At 40.4% G+C, this 20665-nt stretch overlaps 1 protein-coding gene across 2 annotated transcripts in view; it reads right to left on the minus strand.

Moving 5' to 3' along the window:
• Positions 1-20665, minus strand: part of RAD54L2 (RAD54 like 2) — a 1034525-nt gene that overhangs the window by 829008 nt on the left and 184852 nt on the right. The gene's annotated exons all lie outside the window — the stretch shown is intronic.

The following is a 20665-nucleotide window of genomic DNA, read 5'->3' on the forward strand; positions in this document are numbered from 1 at the left end:
GGTTAATGAATTGGAGGTTTGAAACAAACTACAATATGAATTATCTGATTAATCCTAAATTGTTTTTTATAGATGGGTTGGTTAAGTAGTTTATCTGAGTATTGTTATATATGTTTAAAAAATGTTTTATTGTTGTACAATATGTTGTATCGATATTTGTCAATGGATAATTGTATCTAAACTTGCAATAAATTAAGTTTTAAATAGCAGTACAACTGGAAAAAAAACGTGGAATGGATGATAGGATCATGTTAAAGGTTAACAAAGGCAAAACAAAATCATAGATTGAGGAACAAAAGGTCCTAATCAAATGAATGTTCAATCCCATCCAACAACCTCTCCAACAAAAGACTGATCTTGAGGCTGTGGACAATAAGAATCCACTTAGTGGTATACGCTCAAAGGCCACTCACTTTTATTCCCATCCACATCATATTAATAAAACAAATACAGCAGCCACCAGATAAAGCAAATAAGTGACTATGTAGTAAGAAACTCAATTTCAAATTCGATCAGGCTAATGAACTAGAGGTTTAATGTTTGTCAATCTTTCCCCAATCTGTCATAATCAACCTTTGAATAGGTAATCAATAGCCAATGCATTACACTGTGTATAACCATTGCTTTTGACGATAAAGAGAAATGTTGGATAAGGTGCCAACAATTGACAAGCCTCGAGTAGGTCTCTTAAACAACTTCCAAGCTCAAGCAAATTGTATAGTCTTATGCGGATCCGTAGTACACACAGGCTATAATATATTCTTCACAATGGCTGAAATAGTATTCTTTTATTTGCACACCCAATCACATGCGTTGTTAAATGTTTAATTGTACCCTTTCTAATCAAACTAAGGGCGAAGCCCTGACTTTGTGAGTGACTAGCGAAAGGGGTTCACAACAAGTTGTAGATTAGCAAGCAATATTAAAGCTTGATGCTCCATCTGGAAGAAGTAATTGGTCTTGGCTCACTGGAATTTTAAACTCTAAATCTATGGAAATTGATTCCCCTTTAAATGCCGGATGGTAATAATAACTTAGTTTGTTAGAATGTACCTTAACTAGATCACATGATAAATCCACAGTCATTTGAATATGCTGCAATCATCTGTCTACAAGAGAAATGGCTAGCTTCTGATTTTTATATGAATAGGAATTTTAATCCCGCTACTGTATTTACAAAGAGGCACCCAAAGGGTGGGCTTCACCTCAATTATGATCTGATTTTAAGTGGTATGTTACCAAGATCACCATGAAAGGTATCAATTTACTAGTATTACTTTTTTTATTGCCTATCCACTTAAAACCACCCCTGTGAGTAGAAATTAAGAGTGTACATTTGTAACACAAAAATCCCTGCATGTTTGGCAGGGAACAGAGGTCTATCTGAAATTGTGCTCTATCTGCAAGAACTAATGTATAGATTACCTGATGCAACTCATTTATTAGTTAGGGATTTTAATGTTCACAATAAAACAAACTTGTATATGGGAAGTAGATTTATAGATTATAGCACCTATTGAGGACCTTCTTGCTATAATGAAATATGTAATAAAGGGGGGACTCATGTTGCTCCACACTTTGGAATTAAATCTGGGTTTGATGAGTAAGAGATTCAAAAGCCATATGACGGTAAACCCTCTTGAAGAAAGAGAAGCTCCTCTTCACTCACCTATTACAAATGTATCTAATAAATGAGTGCATGGAGCAAGTGAAAAAGAATGCACATTCCTCATTTTATTTATTAAAACACTTTTTTTCTGATGATTGGCGGAGGACAGTTCTAGGCAGCAGTAAAGCGCTCATGGCGAAAATACCAGTCCTCAATGAGGGATGTGTACTAGCTCCACTACTTCCTTTTTTCTTTATACATCCTACTTTTTTTTTAATGCATTTGTTCCGAAGAGTGTTAGGTGGCAGCAAATGACTACTTCAACATATCCGAATGACCTGGTCCCTCTAGATCTTATTGTGACTGAACGCCAATTGATTGCAGCACCCATTTATGCCTGTGCACTAGTAGTAAATGGCAATAAATCAAAAGTAATTATTTTTGGTTTTAACGGTTTATCCTCGCGGTAACAATGGGCAATAAATACCAAAGTATTGGAAGTTAAGATGTATCAGAACCTTAGATATTCATGGCTAACAAATATTCTTGGGCTCTATATTTGCATCATCAACCAATAAAGGTTATTTCACTAAGAATTTACCGATTTCAATTTTGTAAGGCTCTTGGAAAAACAGAGGTCAAGTCACTACTAAAAATATATGCAGCAAAAAAGTCAGCATGACAATGTATATGGCTTCAACACAGAGTTTAAACATTTTGCATAGAAGTGAAGATGTATCTTTGAAAAGTATTCTTCGGTTTTAATAAATCATCGGCATAGGCTGTACGCCTGGAACCGGGATGCTTTGATTGGAGTCTTATAACTATGCACAATTGGTTTACTATTTTGAATACTCCAGTAGGGTCCCAGTGGATGTATTAAAAGCTTGATCTAGAAACAGTTGAAAATTTGACGCTATGGGTAAACTTTCCTTCTCAAAACATACAATCAATTCATTGAACGTGCTTGGAATACTTAAGGAGTGTGGTATTAGGGGGTAAGAATAACACACGTTCCATGAAATCATGGTTGAAATCGATAATTATAATGAAACATTTTTCATTCAATCTAGTATGTCGCATGTGGATCAGGATCGTTATATACAGTCGTTTTACACTCCTTTCCAGTTGCTTTCATCTTTATATTTGGGCATACACTGACCTAATAGTGAGAAAATGTTTCCTCCATTTTAAGTTGGATGGAGGCGCCAATTGATGGTAACATAGTTAAAAACCTCTACAGAGATAAAATAGGCAGATAGTTCATTTTGTAGTTGTCCTGGTCAAGTTCAGTATCACATACTGTATTACTGTCAGATTAACTTTGCAATGTTTTACTTTATTACTGTCAGAGATTAACTGTGTATATGTTTCCTATTGTCCAAGCTTGAATCCTATGTCTGATTGTAGGACACTGTGCCTTTTGTACTGTTCAGATACAGTTAATACTGGTTACATTTGTGTAAGGAAATGTCTCTTTGTATGATCAACCCAAATGTTTGAACTGATGTTGATGGTTATTAGTGCACTGAGACTTGTCAACCAGGCCTCATTGCAAGTGTGTGGACCCTTAAAATGGTATATGTCCAATTAGTTTACCCTAAATTGGTACAAGTTAACTCACTTATAAGTTCCCAGTATATGGTACCAAGGATACCTAGGGCCTGTAGGTTAAATGTCCCTCGTGGAGGGTAGGCTGGATGAGTCCTAAGGAGAAGGAATACAGAAGTGACTGCATAATTGATAACTTCAGAAATCCCCTTGTTGCTGGTCATTTGATCCGGTCATCATACGCAGATTGAAATCATCATGGTTCTATTAAGGTTGTCCTGCGTTTTTCCCCCCAGAGCCCTGGGACCACCAGGAAGGGTTTCAATAGGTGGCCAAAACCACCTATCTTACTCTCTTGTGCCTACATCTATTCCAACCCATGATAGATACTCGGTTTTAAATGACATGAGAATGAAAGATATTCAGGTACCTGCAGATATTGCTGGTTCCACACCAGTAAAAACAAGAAACAGGCCCAGGCCCTCTTATCCCACTCTTCCTTACAGAGGGCCCTGGGCCTAAAGCACTGGAATGTGGAGGTAGCTCCATGGTCCAGACTGGCATGCTTAGCCATTGGTCCCTTAAACGACTGGCGGGGGGGGGGGGCCGTAGTCTCTCATTCCATTAAGATAATAAGTTGGAACATTGCCAGATAGTGCGTAAATTAGCTCTGGATATGTAGGTTGACTATGTCAAAGAATGTATTATTGCCCTGTTACAGGAAACGTGGGACCAACCGATGCTTTCTGCTACAGCTTGGTCTGCCGTTATTTGGCACCTGGAAACCTCTCAGTCTCTGGTTGGGCATAATCAGGTTTAACCTTGTGGTTAAGACTACCCTAGACGTCTTTATGGATTTATTGTGCTTATTTTGTCCGAAATTACTTTAATAAAATTTTTCCTGAACTTAAAAAAAAAAGACTACCTTAGACTGTGTTATTTGCCTAATTACTACAGTTAACGGTTTCAAACTCTACATTTGGCCTGGCGTAACAATAGCCATAACATGGTAAATATTAATTTTTATGATGATTTTACATCTAGTATGCATCCAGATTTCTGTCTTTATTTGATTTTATAGCCAGGCTTGACATTACGTACACTGTGGTGAATAAAGGATATAAGTTACTCCTTGCAAGGGACTTTAACGCCAAGCTAGGGAAACCATCAGCGGCGTGTGATAGTCATATATTGGAGACTGGTGACTCAGTGGAGACTAATTTCGGGAGAGATCGCAGGGGCTATCATCCTTATTGGATGAACTTTAATAATGTGTAATATAATCAAGTATTATGATCCTGTTTAACCAGTCAGTGCTACTTTCTTGAGCAGCCTTTGCAAAATCGAGGTCTTTGCTAAAACGGGTGGTCATGGAGGCTATACAACCTAGTAATTCCAGTGATCACAACAGCCGGAAGTAGTTGAGAATTCGTACCTTGAAATTAAAGGATCTGGTGTAAGGCTTGTTTGAGGGAAGGTCAAGATAGACGACATTCAGCATACTCTATTTGTTAATAATCTGTTCCTGTTTGACAGATGTCGGTCACTTGATGTGACTTCTCAGACTGTGATCAGGGAGTTGGGAAATGTAATTTCTAATTAAGTCCAGTAGACGTCAGGAAGATAATCAACATGCCTCGTTTAATAAAGTGTGTAGGAAAGCGAATACTCAGCTGTGTATGGCCCTCCATAGGAACCCACAAGATAGTCATTTCATCGCAACATGAAAAAGAGAACACAGATCTGCCTGAGAGTGAGGAAACCTGATCTGCAGAGAGGTATACGGGATAAGCTGGTTTTCTCATGTAAGACCAAGAACAATAGGTTGTTTTGGGATACTATTAATAATAATGAACTAATTAATTGCCCCAGGGCTGGCTTGGCCATAAATACAGCCCCAGACCAATGGGTGAAGCACTTCAACAAATGTATTCCTCAGGAGATACAGTTGAGGAAACTTGACCAACTCCTGGCTAATTTTCTACTTAACTTTTTTTTTTTTTTTTTAGAGTTTTATATAGCGTGAACCAGACCCGAGACATTGGGTATCAGTTAGTTATAATTACCTTATTTGATTTCGTTTATATCATAAAAAGAGCGGCATTAACGCTAAAACAGAGAAAATTCTTAAGCAAAATACAGATTAATTGAGAAAAAGTCTCATTAAAATTTATGATAAACTTTTTCTTTTTAAAATAGAGTACAATTGGTGAGTCTAGCTATGAGATAATGGTCTACTCATTTTCATTTTACATGCTTTGCTGATTCAAGTTCTGTATCTCTCTTTTCAAGTTAGTTTGCAGCTAAACTCAAAAACCTTATTGTTAAACCAATTTAGGAAGGAGCGTAATAGTAATGTAATGCCAATATAATATCTTGAATTCACATTAACATTTATTCACAAAAAAACGTCTTCTGTATATGTTCAAAGAGGTCTTTATTCTTTCAATTCTGTAGTTTGCAAATGATTACAAATGTAAGTTCAACAGCCAACGCGTTTCGTCCCTTAATGGGACGTCCTTAGGGCTGTAGAAAAACAAGATAAAAAAAAAAAGGACAAAGAATGTTCGTCTTGAGCAGAATGCATAGTGCATAGTCATATTCAGTGTGCTCAATACATCAAAGAAACTGTATCAATTACAAATATGAATACACATTTCACCAAACTGTTCATACCTATTGTAAATAACGCTACTTCCTGCAGATACCCAAGCATTACTGCCTATTGAACATTCTAAATATACATTAGACCTATTTTCCATATGATGGTTCTCTTTAATCTACGATCCTTTTAGCGATTCAAATTACTGAAAACTCGAATTGTCAAAATGGTGGGACGGGGTAACTCTTAAGAATTATATGGACCAAAAAAGAATCCCCAGAGGCCTACGTATTTTAATATTCCCTACTTTTCACGATTTGGCAGAAGACCATTTTAAAGAATGGGAAGACAACCTGTATGCATCATCTTTTAAATATGATGAACATACTTATAAAAAATGCAGATAGAAAAGTAGAACAATTGAGACAGCAAATTTCCGATGTGGAGAAGGAAATTCAGGATATGAATTTACCGGACTTAACGGAAAAGAATAATGCAATATTGAAAGAGGTAATGAACCGGCATCAATTGCAAATAAAGGAGAAGAAATTAAGTAAACTAAAACGGGATGAACAGGATTATGCTCAAGGCAGAATATTCACTTTTGCCCGTGGGTATGATGATGTATCAAAACCTCAGACAAAACAGCCAGGTGGGACAGTAATAGCAGGGGATTTGAGTAGTACCACCAACTATAGTAGCTCTAGTATTTCATCCATAGAAGAGGCAACAACCATGGCAATAGGGGGTGCACCCACTAAGAGTTCTTTTTGCGAGGAGTTGAGAAGGAAAGGTCGGAAAAAAATTGTAGGAGCAGAAGGAGGAGAAAGCATCGGAAATACAAGAATGGGAACAAGGAGTCAGGTGAAGAACAAGTAATAGATCAGGACAGAACTGGAAAGGGCGAATTGGAAGTAATTAATCTGTTGGACAGGGTACTCAATGTGCACGAACTGCCAGTTTTGAAAAAAGGATTGTCATTTTGCCCTACGAATGAATGCAACTTTGTAAATCTTGAAATTGATCTATTTAAATTTACACGTAATCTCAAATTGAAGAGTTTTTTCTCTAAGCTTGATGGGAATGTACAAAAGAAACTTCAAAATAAAAATAATTCTGAAATGACTACAACTGAGTTAAAAAAAATCATTTATTAATGTCATTATCGGGTGACTTTGACTTGGAGATTGATGATGTGGCAAGTTTGTGTAACATTGACACAGATTATACATGTACCAGTGGACTCAAGTCAAAATCTAAATTTATCCCCCAAGGTAATCAATTTGCAGCTATTGATATTTATGCTCAAAGGACACTAGATGATTTTTATAAAATAGAAGATTCGGGTTTTAAAAAATCCAGATATAGCACAACGAATCTATCATACTCAGAAAGGGTGGCATTACAGGAACTTAGAAAGTACACCTCTATAGTTATCCGTGAGGCAGATAAAGGAGGGAATATTGTTGTGTTGGACAAGAATAAATACATGGATGAGATCAAGGGCCAATTGAGAGACCAGGACAGTTATGTAAAAATGAATTCTAATCCCATGAAAGAGGTTTCAAGGTACATCTCAGAGAAACTATATACTTGGAAAGAGGAGGGATTATTGGATAACATGGAATATAAGTACTTAAATGTTACCCATCCTACCTTTCCTATTTTATACACATTACCTAAAATTCATAAGAGTAAAACTAATCCTCCTGGGAGACCCATAGTCTCCAGTATAGGGAGCATTACAGAACACGTATCTGAGTTTGTGGATGGTTTCTTAAAACCAATGGTCACCAATTTACCCTCATATATACGTGATACTACTGATGTCCTCAACAAGTTACAGGATTTTAAGTGGGAGGATGGAATGACATTAGTGACAATGGATGTAGTCGGGTTATACACCTGCATTAATAATCACAAAGGTCAGGAAGCTCTAATTCATTTTCTAGGCAATAGGAGTGCCAGTTTGAGACATCACTCACAGATGTTAATTGATATGAGTGACTTGATTTTGAGAAATAACTTTTTTCATTTGAAGACACCTGGTATCACCAGGTAAGCGGGACGGCGATGGGATCCAGGTTTGCTCCCTCTTATGCCAACCTCTTTATGGGGTAGTATGAGAGGGAGCATGCCTGGGGTCGCAACGCAACTGATTGGACGGACCTGTTCCTTTTTTAGGCCAGGTTCATAGACATCCTAATAATTTGGAGGGGATCGTCTTCCGAGTTGAAGGAATATTTGGATTATCTTAATTCAATGTAAAACAAATCGAATTTCTGGATGTGACATTAGTAGTTGAGGGGGACAGTATTAGCAGCAAACTGTTTAGAAAGACAACAGCTACTAATTCAATCCTAAGGGCAGATCGTTTTCACCCAGCCTCGGTGATCTCTGGGATCCCCTATGGCGAGATGGTCAGGGTGAGACGCAATTGTAGTCGGGATAGTGACTGTATAGAGGAATTAGACCATCTACAGGAACGGCTGGTTCAGAGAGGGTATACCAAAAAACTTTCCCAGAAAGCAAGAAACAGTGTATCCAACATTACCAGGGAATCAACATTAGTACAAAAAATCAGAAAAGATCAAGAAAGGAGAATAGCCTTTGTAACGACCTACAGTTGCAAGGGAAAAGTGATCAGAAAAGCCTTGAATAAAAACTGGAACTTACTTAAGGGTGTTCCAGGTTTGGTGGGACTAATAGGTGAGAAACCTGTAGTCATGTTTAAAAAATGCAAAACCATTAAGGACAAAATATCTAGAAATTATATTCATGCAGAAAGTCAGAGCATCAGTAATTGGTTTCCCCCTGCCCCCCCTCGAGGATTTTATGTATGTGGATCTTGTAATGTGTGTGGGTTAGGTATGAACAGAAGAAAGAATTTTGTTTCCAATGATAAAAATCAGATCAATGAGTTTATCAATTGTAACAGTACAGGTGTAATATATGTGATTATGTGTGACTGTTCAAAATTGTACATTGGAAGTACGAAAAGACCATTGAAAATTAGGATCCAGGAACAGACGTGCGGTTATCAATAGGGACATGAAATCGCCATTATTTGCACACATGGAGAGTGACCATAAATCGCGAAAAATGTTTACATTAAAAAAAAAAAAAAATTGGGGGGGGAATACAGAAGGTGCTCAGAATATAAGGGGTGGCGACTGGGAACTAATAATTAGGCAATTAGAAGCAAGGTGGATCAGTAGATGTAGATCGGTAAGAAATGGGCTTAACAAAGATTCCGAGCTACATTACTTTTTAGACTAGCCTTTCATGGATGTTCATAATGTATCACACAAGGTGCGTGACAGGCAGAATAGGACAGATTCAAATGGTATAATAATTACCACCAATATCAATAACGATGTGTTAGTGCATACTAATAGGAGGACTAATATACGGGGTATTCTTGCATCACAACCAATTGGTAACAACGGAGAAATGTAGATCTTTACCCGGAAGAGTAGGTACTTAGCATTTAGAATCGTAATTTAGAAGATGGATTAGGGAAATAGCGGCAGAGGTGTGCCCGAGAAAGAAAGAGTGGAGCCATAATTGGCGTAGCTTATATCTAATAGCGGGGCACTATTTTTATCTTTAATATATCAGCGTATATCAGTAAGAATAGGGATATATGCATTCGAGGACGGACTGTAAATGTTGAGGGATCGGCACTAAAAAAACGAAGGTTTTTTTTTATATTAAAACAGATTTTAGGAGAATACTGACACTTTTATTAAGATGTTCGGATTTAACCTATTGACCGAAAATAAGGCAAGAGAAATGTTACACTTGATACGAGTTTAACTAAGCCGGGATTGGCGAAGCCGTTATCCAATAGGGTAACAGCCTATCGGAATTGAACGTATCAGGAGAGAATAGGCTTCCACATAGAGCAGGGATGGAAACGAATGCCGGGACGGATGTGGACTGTTTACGGGGGATAACGGAAGTCCATCACGGGCCTTACTGAACAGGTATTGGAATTTTTAGCCAATAGGACAGAAGCTTTTTTAGATATGGAACGAATCAGGAAAGCACTGATAGTTGTTCGAAGCATGGATGGAGAAAACAGCATGCTGACCGAAGAGGGAGATAGTGTTCACACACACGTGCGAATAATTTCCATTAGTGTTAACAAATCTTTTAGGTATATAAGCACGGTTACTGACTGCAGTTAACACAGACTTAATCGGGTTTGTGCAAGGAAGGAGGTGGAGGCAACTGGCATTAAAATTGGAGGTAAGCACGGAATCCTCTGGGAACGGAGTTATAGGGAATGTTAGAACTGGCAGTGGGAAGGGTAACTAAGCGTTCTGTTGTGTTATTCTATTTTTTCAGTGGCGATTTTGGGATTTGATTTGGACAATTCAGAAGGATATAAGGGACAGGCATTAAGACTTATCAGTACAGATAACTTAAAACCAGGTGAGAACGAGTTTCCTGGAACAGATATTTTGTGAAAGAGTCTAGCTCTTATTGACCTGCACATATTTTTCGGTGGATCGATATTGATACAGTGGAAGAAAGGGAGGGTTTTTGCCGTGGACCAGGAACCACGCACCTTGTGTGACAATGAATATCGAGTGATAGACTTATACATATTTATAAAATTAGAATACCCCTTTCTTTTGTAGATTTCAATACAGTGGGGCATTCAGGAATTAACAAGTGATCTAGAAGTTGGCCCGAGCGTTTTTCTAGCACAAGGATCGTGAAGAGGAATAGATTTGGGAATATACAGGTAATTACTAATTATGAAAGGAATAGTTCCCTGGGACACACTTGAGAAGTTTGTTAAGTCCATTGATTTCTTATCTCTGCATTCTAGATTTGCCTTATACAATATTCAGAGTCGCCTTCGAAATACCTGTGAAGAAACAGGAGTGTTGATAAATCATACGAGACATCATTTTGTATTTAGATGGTATACTAGAAATTGAGTTTTCAGTAATTTGAATCGCTAAAAGGATCATAGATTAAAGAGAACCATCATATGGAAAATAGGTCTAATGTATATTTAGAATGTTCAATAGGCAGTAATGCTTGGATATCTGCAGGAAGTAGCGTTGTTTAACATAGGGATAAACAGTTTGGTGAAATGTGTATTCATATTTGTAATTGATACGGTTTCTTTGATGTATTGAGCACACTGAATATGACTATGCATTCTGCTCATGTTACCATTTATTTGTAAATACGTGGATAGAAGTATCTGTATAGCTATATATTTTGTAAAGTCGAACATTCTTTTTTTTTTAATCTTGTTTTTCTACAGCCCGGAGGACGTCCCATTAAGGGACGAAACGCGTTGGCTGTTGAACTTACATTTGTAATTATTTGAAAACTACAGAATTGAAAGAATAAAGACATCATTGAACATATACAGAAGACGTTTTTTTGTATATAAATGTTAATGTGAATTCAAGATATTATATTGGCATTACTATTACGCTCCTTCCTAAATTGGTTTAATTGTTGAGTGGTAGAGAGGTTGGGCGGTGCCTCTATGGGAGGTTTGAGCGTAGCAACCATTTGAATTATACAACATTGCCTAGAAGGTGCGGCCATTGGGTATCTTTATTGCTTTACATGCCAATTGTACTGTCGAGCCTCCTAAACATTATTACATATTACGGCGGTTCAGCAAGTCCTTATTTGTTCTCTTTTCATTATTGGCCACAAAGGTTCTTTGCATGTGGATAATAATGCCAGACAAATACAGAGTAGGTGGAGCAATGATTCGTCTCCTTGTCCGCAAACGCAGCAATCCATTGAGGGTCAGCTCCATTTCCATTTTGGGATTAGGTCTTCACTTGAAAAGACTCCCAGTCTCAGTAAGGTCAGTTGGTGCTTCATACGATTTGCAAACTGTTCCGACAGGTATGATTGAGGCTTTAACGTTATGTATGTTGGCAACACAATCCAAGCATTGATTTTCGTCGTCAATGAGGCTTTGTCCTTTTTATTGAAATATTTGATTAGTCATTTTGTTGACTGTTTGTTTGCACTCTGGGTAGAATGATATTGTGTGCCAGGCTTCCTCTAACATTAAAGCTTTAAAAGGTAGCTTTATGAATGTTTAAACAGAGTTAATCTGGATTGCCTTTCAACCTCCAGCCAACAGTAATGTGCCAAAGACTCTTCCTCTGCTGCCCGCATTCTCCAATAGTATTTTTCCAGCGCTCCTTGTGTGGACATGATCGGTTTTTTAACCAAAATTCTAGTCTAATCCGGGCTTGAGAAATATGGCGCGGATTTTTAAATAGATTTTTGAAGAGGCTGGTTTGAGCGATGTCCAGAGTTATTGCATCCTTTGTGTTTAGGAGTTCTGAACCGTAAGTGATTGATGGTAAAAATTTGCTGCCACGACCTTTAATAAGCGGGTCGTCGAACAGTCACTGAGGTTTTTTTGCAAGGTTTTAAATGCAAATAATAGCCGTTTGGCTTTTGTTTTCCGCTGTTTTAAGTATTGCTTTTAATTTAGATGGCGATCCAAAATTATTCCCAGATATTTATGTGTTCCCTCCTGGTCTCGGCAGTTGCCGTTGATCGTCCAAGTGAACTCTAGTTTTCTTTTGTGTGGTCTCGAAAAACACATAACCTTTGGGTTTTTTAAAGTTTATGTGCAGTGATTTGAAGCTGTATATTCTACTAGTCATCGGGTATCAGAGCGCTTTACATTACACCAGTTTTGTTACAGAAGGACACATCCATTTTTGTTGGGCACAGGGAGATTAAGTGATTTATCCAGAATCACAGGCTGTTGATCGTGGTTGCCGAGACTCGAACCCGGTTCCCCAGCTTAAGGCTACATCCTCTCCCTTTGAACATGGAGTTCTGCTTGAAAGAAGTGGTAGTGGTAGAGGCCATCTAGCTCAGCCCCTCCAATAAAGCATCAGAGCCTGTTGGGTCCCTATTTACCTCAACTATAAATTTAACCTGGATTTGCGGGCCCTACTTTCACCAATTGCATTAATCATACCTGTAAATTCGGTCTCCCCCGTCCTGGAAGGTAGCCATTGTTTATGTTTTTAAAAGGAGTCGTCGTCATGACCTTCAGTGTTACCGTCTGATCTCCTTTTTAGACTGCATCGTAAAGATCACTGGCCAAATTGTTGTACACAACTAACTCAGTGGATCTCGTATACTGGAGTACCTTGAAGGGCCAGGGAAAGTGGAGGTTTCCAGCAACTGCAAATTAATGTTTCCATCCGAAACCGAATCAGCAACTATTGATCATATATTCTAGTTCATTTCTGCAGCTTAGTTAAATCCTTTCTTGAACCATTTAAATTGTGATACATCAATAATATGCTTATTCTTTAACAGCTAGATTACTGTGTGTATGACAAAATATAAGATTTAAAGATGTCTAGCATATTAGAACCCAAACAGTGGTTTTGATATTCGATAATACGATTTTAATTCCCCCATACTGTTTGAAAAAAGGTAACCCTAATATTCAGTAGTTTTCCCTTTATTTCTGGGTGAGATAAAAGAAGAGAACTAGAAATATAGGGTTATGTTTGCTGCTACACTCCAAATGTTTCTTAGATAATTTAATTTATATACTTCACTTTGCGTATATTTGTATTTTGTTTAGACCATAGGTGAAGGCAAAGTAATCAAACCTGCGAGGTGTCTTTTTCCAAGTAAGTGCCCCTGCTCTCAGCAGTCGGTGTGTAACGAATATGCTACTTACCAGTATGCATCTGTTCTTGGCATGTAGGGCTGCTGACATTCATATCTGTGCATAGATCGCCACCTAGTGTTGGGTCCAGATGATCGCACATTGTTGTCCTGGAAGAGTATATGTATGTATGTATGTGTGTTCTTATATAGCGCTCGATATTACCCTTGGGCATCTCGGCGCTTGCCTTGGGAACCCGTCCTGGTTTTTCCCTGTGAGATCACCCGTGCTGGGCATCCCCAAGGTGAAAGCCAGGCATCCCGCCGCGGGGGGGCCGTTGTGGAGATTAAGCTAGCTTGTTGCCCAGAGCTGCATAGTGTAAACTCATGCTTAGAGTGGGCACCGAAGCGAGAATTATCGAGTCCGTGGACAATTGGGTTCAGGACCCTGCCGCGTCGGGAATCGAACCCTGGTCCCGGGTCGGACCTCAGCTTCAGGGTATGCCTCCTCTAACCAGTGAGCCACACTTCTCCACTTCGAGTCTTCGAAGTATCATGAGATAGGTGGCTCCTCCCCTGGACAACAGTGCGCATGGGCATCGACTCCATCCTCAGATTGTTTTTAGCCATTGTGGCCAAGATGGAGTGAAACTAAGTGAATGATGACCATGCAAGAAGTATATGTGAATTCTGCAGCTGCTACAGGCGCCGGGGAGGAGGGCGGGCAATATGAATGTCAGCAGCCCTACATGCCAAGAACAGATGCATACTGGTAAGTAGCATATTCGGTTCGAGGCATGTGGGCTGCTGAATTCATATCTGTGCATAGCATACATAGCAGTCCCTCCATTAACGGCGGCCGCCCGTGCCAGCTGCAGCAGTTTGGAAAAGTGTCTTTAGAACAGCCTACCCCACAGCTGCCTGCTGTTTAGAGTGCACATCAACACAATAATGCTTCGTAAAGGTGTGTGTGGTAGACCATGTGGCTGCCCTACATATGTCCTCCAAAGGAATATTTCCAAGGAAAGCCATGGAGGACCCCAACTTTCTGGTTGAGTGGGCCCGCGCTGGAATGGTGAGAGTACGCTTGGCTTTCAGATAGCAGATCTGAATACATTTAACGATCCACCTGGCTATACCAGCTTTGGAAATGGGGATACCTTTGTGTTGTGGCGCAAAGGCAACAAAGAGTTGTTTAGTTTTTCTAAAATCCTTGGTCCTATCAATGTAATACATCAGGGCCCTTTTGACGTCAAGGGTGTGGAGCATTCTCTCCGCCAATGATTCAGGACGCAAAACAGAACCCCCGATACGCCGCCGGAATAGGAGCAGGGAGGCCGAATACAATGATACAGATAATGTGAAAAAACCCTCAGGCTCAAACACACGTTTGAGCAAAGAACGCCAATTGAAAGAGCGTTTGTGAATTAAATGCCAGTCAACTAAATCTGGCAACTACTGCTAAATAATATTGGTGGCTCCTATTTCCAGAGCGCTAGTCACAATTCTAATGAACAGAAGATACCAGAATTCCTCCAACCATACTGAGGATACTTAAACCAATCAGTACAGCCAAACCCGGAATGCACAATCGGGCCCCTGTTCTTCTATGATCAATGTGGAAGAAACATATAATTTCAGAACTGGTCCTGAAGAAGGTTGTTCATAAATCTTTCCAACCGAAACGCTGCGTCGACCCCTGTTCTTGTGATCATTTTAACCATTATTGTCTCTTTTTGTGAATATATGTTTTGATTTTATATGGTTTTAATCTAGTGAAAATGTTTTCAAAATTCTTGTGAGAATTTTTCTTCTTTGAATAAAACAGATATATATATATATATATATATATATTTTTTATAACACTTCTACCTGTCGTGTCTTAAATTTGAGTAATTATTATTAATTCTATTTGATATGTATTAATTGCTTTATTGTGTTGTCATACATTAAGTCGTCAGGTTTTGATCCATTGTGAGATTGGTATTCTCAAAAATAGGTTGGGGGCACCATTTGATTAACAATTACCATCTTTATGGTAAGTTAAGGGGACTTTCTTTAAAGATCTCTCCAGCATGTTTTAAGACACCTTTTAACATAGGCAGAGTTTTTACAGTTCTTTCTGAGACTGAAAAGGTATTAAAAAGAAAATCCACGTCAATGGGGTCAGCATGGAGCTGGCCGTCGTGGTTTTTAGCCACCCGTTCAATGAGGGCATTGAACGCTGATGAATCCTCTGTAGGTGATGTCTTTACAGAATAAAGTTGAGTGTCCTGGGCAGAATGGGGATCACCTGGGTCAGCACCAGCAGCCCAGGGTTCATTGGTATCATCAGGGTCTGTGTAGACAGGATAGCTATACTCATCCTCATCTTCGCCCTCCCCAGCGTCCACGTCGGAGTAAGTGGGCGAGACGTGATGGGCCTGTGGAGAAAGTGGTCCCACAAGGACAGGAGTCGAAGCAGAGTCCTTCTTCTTCTTCAGAGGAATTTTGTAGGACTCCATTGGTTGTTCCGGGGCAATTTTTCGCTTGTGGAGGGAAAGTCTGCCCGTTTCGGCATCAATAAAATGTTCCTGTTGGTCTTCCATCGAAGATTGCCGAGGCTTTAAGGTGGGAACCACCGTCGACGACTTCGGCACCGAGGACACCTTCTCGGTCACGCTGGCGACCACTCTAGGGGTGAAAGCCTTTGGCCCCACCTTCCGCGGCAACGTGAAGTGGATGGTCGTCGAAGCCTTGTGAGGTTTCTCGACCGGCTTCGAAGGCGGAGGATCTCTCGGTCCGACAGCCGAGGCCTTCTCCTTGATGCGCTGTAGGGAGTCCGACACTTGCTTGGTGAAAGCGGCGGACGGCCGCGCCGAGTCGACGGGATCCTTCGAGGCACCACTACGCGTGGACCCTCGGGGTGCGCCGCTCTTGGCCTTGTCCTGTTGACGGAGAGTCTCGAGAACCTTCGGATCACCGAGTCCTTTGTTGGTGTCGACTGCCTTCGGTGCCGATTTACTCGGCTCGACCACCTTGACTTTAGTCTTCGGCGCGGCAGACTTCGTCTCGACGCCCTTGACTTAAGCCTTCGTATCGACAACAACCTTTTGCTTGTTCGGCGCCGAGGGCTCCGAGGCCTTGGAGCCGACCAAGGTATTGCCCACTATCTGTTTCGAGGTGGGCACCAGTGTTGTTGCTTGCGTCGAGAACGTTGGTTTCACTTTCGGTTTCGATTTCGATTTCGCAGGGTGCGGCCCAATAGTAATGTCCGTGGCCGAGCCCGCAGGCGGGCCATAGAACCCATTGCAAGATCTTGGGTAAGGCCCAGTGGCGATCCCTCGACCTGAGCCTCATGAATCGGTACGGTCCCAGTGTCAGTGCGAGGTAGCTCCTCGTCCGAGCTATCCTCCACGGCCCCAAAGGCCCAGTCGCTGTCCCCTACCTAGTCGACGACTTCTTCAGCTTCGAACATTTCGGCGTCCGCTTCGTAGTTTTAGTCGACATCGGACGCGGGATTGGACAGGGTGTCACTGATGTCCCTGTTAGCTTCCTCTTAGACATCCCCGGCATCGAAAATGTCCGCAGGCGCCGGTGCAGAGTGCTGAGCCTCCTGGCTCGCAGCGCGTCAATGCTTAAGCGTCTTCTTGGACCTGAAGCAGGAACAAGCCATGCAGCTGGCTTCGTCATGGTACGGTGACAGACACTTGTTGCACACCGGGTGGACGTCAATGTGGGGATACTTTGAGTTGCAGACGGGACATCTTTTGAACGGACTTCGGGCCATGACGAACAGTCGATAGGGTCTAAGGCGTCGACTGGGCCCTCCGCGCCGAAAGCACGCGGGAGTATGGAATCCGGCTGGGAACCGAGCTGGAAGTTAAGCACCGAACGCAAGACTATACCGACGAAGAAAACTAAAGACCTTTTGGTCTTAAGAAAGTTTTTTATTGATTCCGACTAGAGAGAACCAATATACATCCGAACCCAATGGCGGAAAAAAACAATCTGAGGATGGAGTCGATGCCCATGCGCACTGTAGTCTGTAGTCCAGGGGAGGAGCCACCTATCTCGTGATACTTCGAAGACTCTTCCAGGACAACAATGTGCGATCATCCGGACCCAACACTAGGCGGCGATCTATGCACAGATATGAATTCAGCAGCCCACATGCCTCGAACCCATGAAGTACTTCCAAGTATCAAACAGGAGTAGCGCAACCAACCATGATGCAGATTGTCCTCTCTGCCTCAAAACCCTGAGACTGAAGCCCCCAGGTGGGGTCTGTATGTATCACTAAAATATAAATACATTGCGAGGGACACAGGCTTTTTACACCCTCATAAAAAGAATAGGGTGATCAGGGTGTCCCAATGGGACAATTCTTTGGCCTTGTTGAATACTGCCGGTCTTCAGTACATCTATAAACAGCCTGTGCAATCATGCAAAAGTCAGATGCATCCTACTTTGAGGAATAATCCATATTATTCATCCCTGAATTTGAATGATTACAGAGGTTGTGGATGCTTCTATATACAGAACGGTCATTGGAGCCATGGTGCCTCTCGAGAACAAGATCATGCAACTGGTGAGCAGCTGCCCTGAAACCCTCCCGGTGAGGGATAAACAAACTGAAAAACACACATCAGGGGCATTCTGGCAACATACTGACCAAAGTGACACAGAAAAAAAGGGAGTATGAGCAAGCGACCTTGAAACCTTTGACAGGTTTGATCCCCTCCAAGGATTCCTTCTTCCCTGCTACAGAGCAAGAAGGACAGAGCACAGGGGCAAACCATCCCCAAATTCCAGACACCATACATGGTGATGATTACCAGGGAAATACGGATAGAGATGTAGGACTATCAAGGGCATCGTGCCCTTAATTAGAGCCTCTGGCACATGTCATGGAGATGGCTGATAGTGGGAAATACACTACTAGTACATCCAACATGCTATTGCCCAAGGGAGGCTTAGTCAGAGTAAGGTTTAACAAGATTCAGACAGAATGCAGAGCTATTTGTTAAAGTGTAAAAATTGTTTCTGAGACCTATTCAGAGACTGTTTTCATAGACCAGCTTGCAGTTGACTAGGCAACTGATCAGGATGCCACTTACACATTTTATAACAGCAACTTTAAAAAGGTAATGGAAAATAAAGCACTCAAGTTCAGTAAAAACCTTCTGCTCACTATCTCAGTGGACTACATTCCCATGGTTGGTTACAGTAGGGGGAGGAACAGCCTCTGGTCCATAAACTGTTGCAGCAAATACATTTTGTTTCTCTTCTGACAAAATAGCAGATACTTGTCCAGGAAGGAACCATATGGTAACTTGGCTATGATCTTATGTCTTATATCTTGCAGAATGTGTTTTGGATGTCAGAGTCCTGAACATTACAGGTAGAGTCTTTACCCCAGAAGGGGTTAATTTCAATATTTCCTAAAGGACAGAGTCATAGTCTAACTCTAGGCTTACCTCCTATTCTGCATTCAATGACACCCCATAACTGTGTGTAGTAAGATGTGTATAGGCTTATGAAAGTATGACAGAGGAACGTTGGCCTTTCGATGAGAGACAATTGCTGATCTCAAACAGAAAACCATATAATGCAGTCTCCACTGCCACTATTGCATGGAAATCGGTCATTCAAGATGCAGGGATCGACAGCAAAAACTTCGGTGCAGATTCAGCTAGAGGGGCTATGGCATCCAGGGCTTTTTCCTTGGGAGCTTGGTTAGAGGAAATCCTGAAAGCAGCCAATTGGCCTTCAGATTCCACCTTTAAGAGGTTTTACTTTCAACCAGTCAAATACGGCTGAATTGGTGGTGAGTAAGCATTCAACAAGCCTAATCCTTGCCTCAGAAACGGACACAGAATATAAAATGTACTAGCTATCGTGAAGGAAAGTTTAAATTATTTTAAGGACATGGAGGCAAGTATTACAACTCAAGCTGATTGAACGCACTCAGATATCCACAGTATAAAAGGCAGCAGTGTTAAAAGCACAACGTTAACATTAATGAAATGCCCATGTAACTTGTAAGCATCTACGATTACTGTTGTTATTGGTTTATAATTCCTTGTAGAAGAATTACTTTAGGACTGTCCCATGTAACTAATGTACAGAGGTATACAACAAATGAAATTAATAACTTTTTTATTTGCAGGAGATGAAAGCACCAAACTGAATTAATCTTGAAATATGGATTTGGCACCGTCACTGGAAGAAAGAGGGGGCACAGAAAGTCACATAGACTTTTAAGAGGAAATAAATGGTTTATGATTGGATTAAATACTGCTGTTTCTTCCCCTAGTGTTGATGGAAAAGTTAGTTCGCTTTAGAATGTTTTTTATTGGCTGCTGGAAATAATAAAGTGAATAAAGTACAGCCTAATCCTTCCATTTGTGTCCTTTATAGAATTTAAACTTTCCTTTACAACAACTAGATTATCTTATATTATAGGACACTAGTGGCTTGCAAGGTTTTAGCATTAGCTGTAATGTGATGACTGCTGTATATTACTAGAAATATCCATAAGGTTCTGGGGATCTCGTGAACTACAGAATACAACAAAATATTTTAGGATTTTTCGGTCGCTAAATAAAATGCACAAGTTAGAACTAGTAGACTTAAAAGTTTATTTTATTCACATGCAGGAAAGAGTACTTTACAAACATACATTTTAATCATGGACTCAAGTCTATACAGTCTTAAAAGACATGAATGAATGGATGGAAATATTATTGAGAAGGCATGTTAAGTGGGATATGTTTAGTTATAACAGGATATACAGGTAAACTCTATTTAGCCACACAGAAGAAGACATCACAGGACTGTTGTGGTAGTGGCATCTGCAAAGAGGGAACAACTTCATCTTAAAGTTCATTAGTGGTCCCACAGTGGAAAACTGGCTTTTAGAGGTTCATTTGGAAAACCTAGAGAAGGCCCCCTGCAGAGTTTACAATTATAGGGAGAAGTTTGATCTTTAAAATCAATTAGTAATCCCACTGTGGAAAACTTGATCGAAGATATGGTTCATCTAGCAAACCCAGAGAAGTCCCCCTGCAGGGTTTACAATAATAGGTCGATGTATGATGGAATTTAAGTAAATTCTCTGGAATTCCACATTTATGAGTAGACTATTGGAGTGATATTACTGGATGGTCTACTTCCCCAACTCCCTGTCTTTATTGTGTACCTATTTACTCTGTATTGATTACTAGTTTTACCCCCACTCTATACACCTTCGACATTTCTCAAGCAGCGTCTGTGAA

Source organism: Lissotriton vulgaris, chromosome 9, assembly GCF_964263255.1.
Source record: "Lissotriton vulgaris chromosome 9, aLisVul1.2, whole genome shotgun sequence".
Classification (NCBI taxonomy): Eukaryota; Metazoa; Chordata; class Amphibia; order Caudata; family Salamandridae; genus Lissotriton; species Lissotriton vulgaris.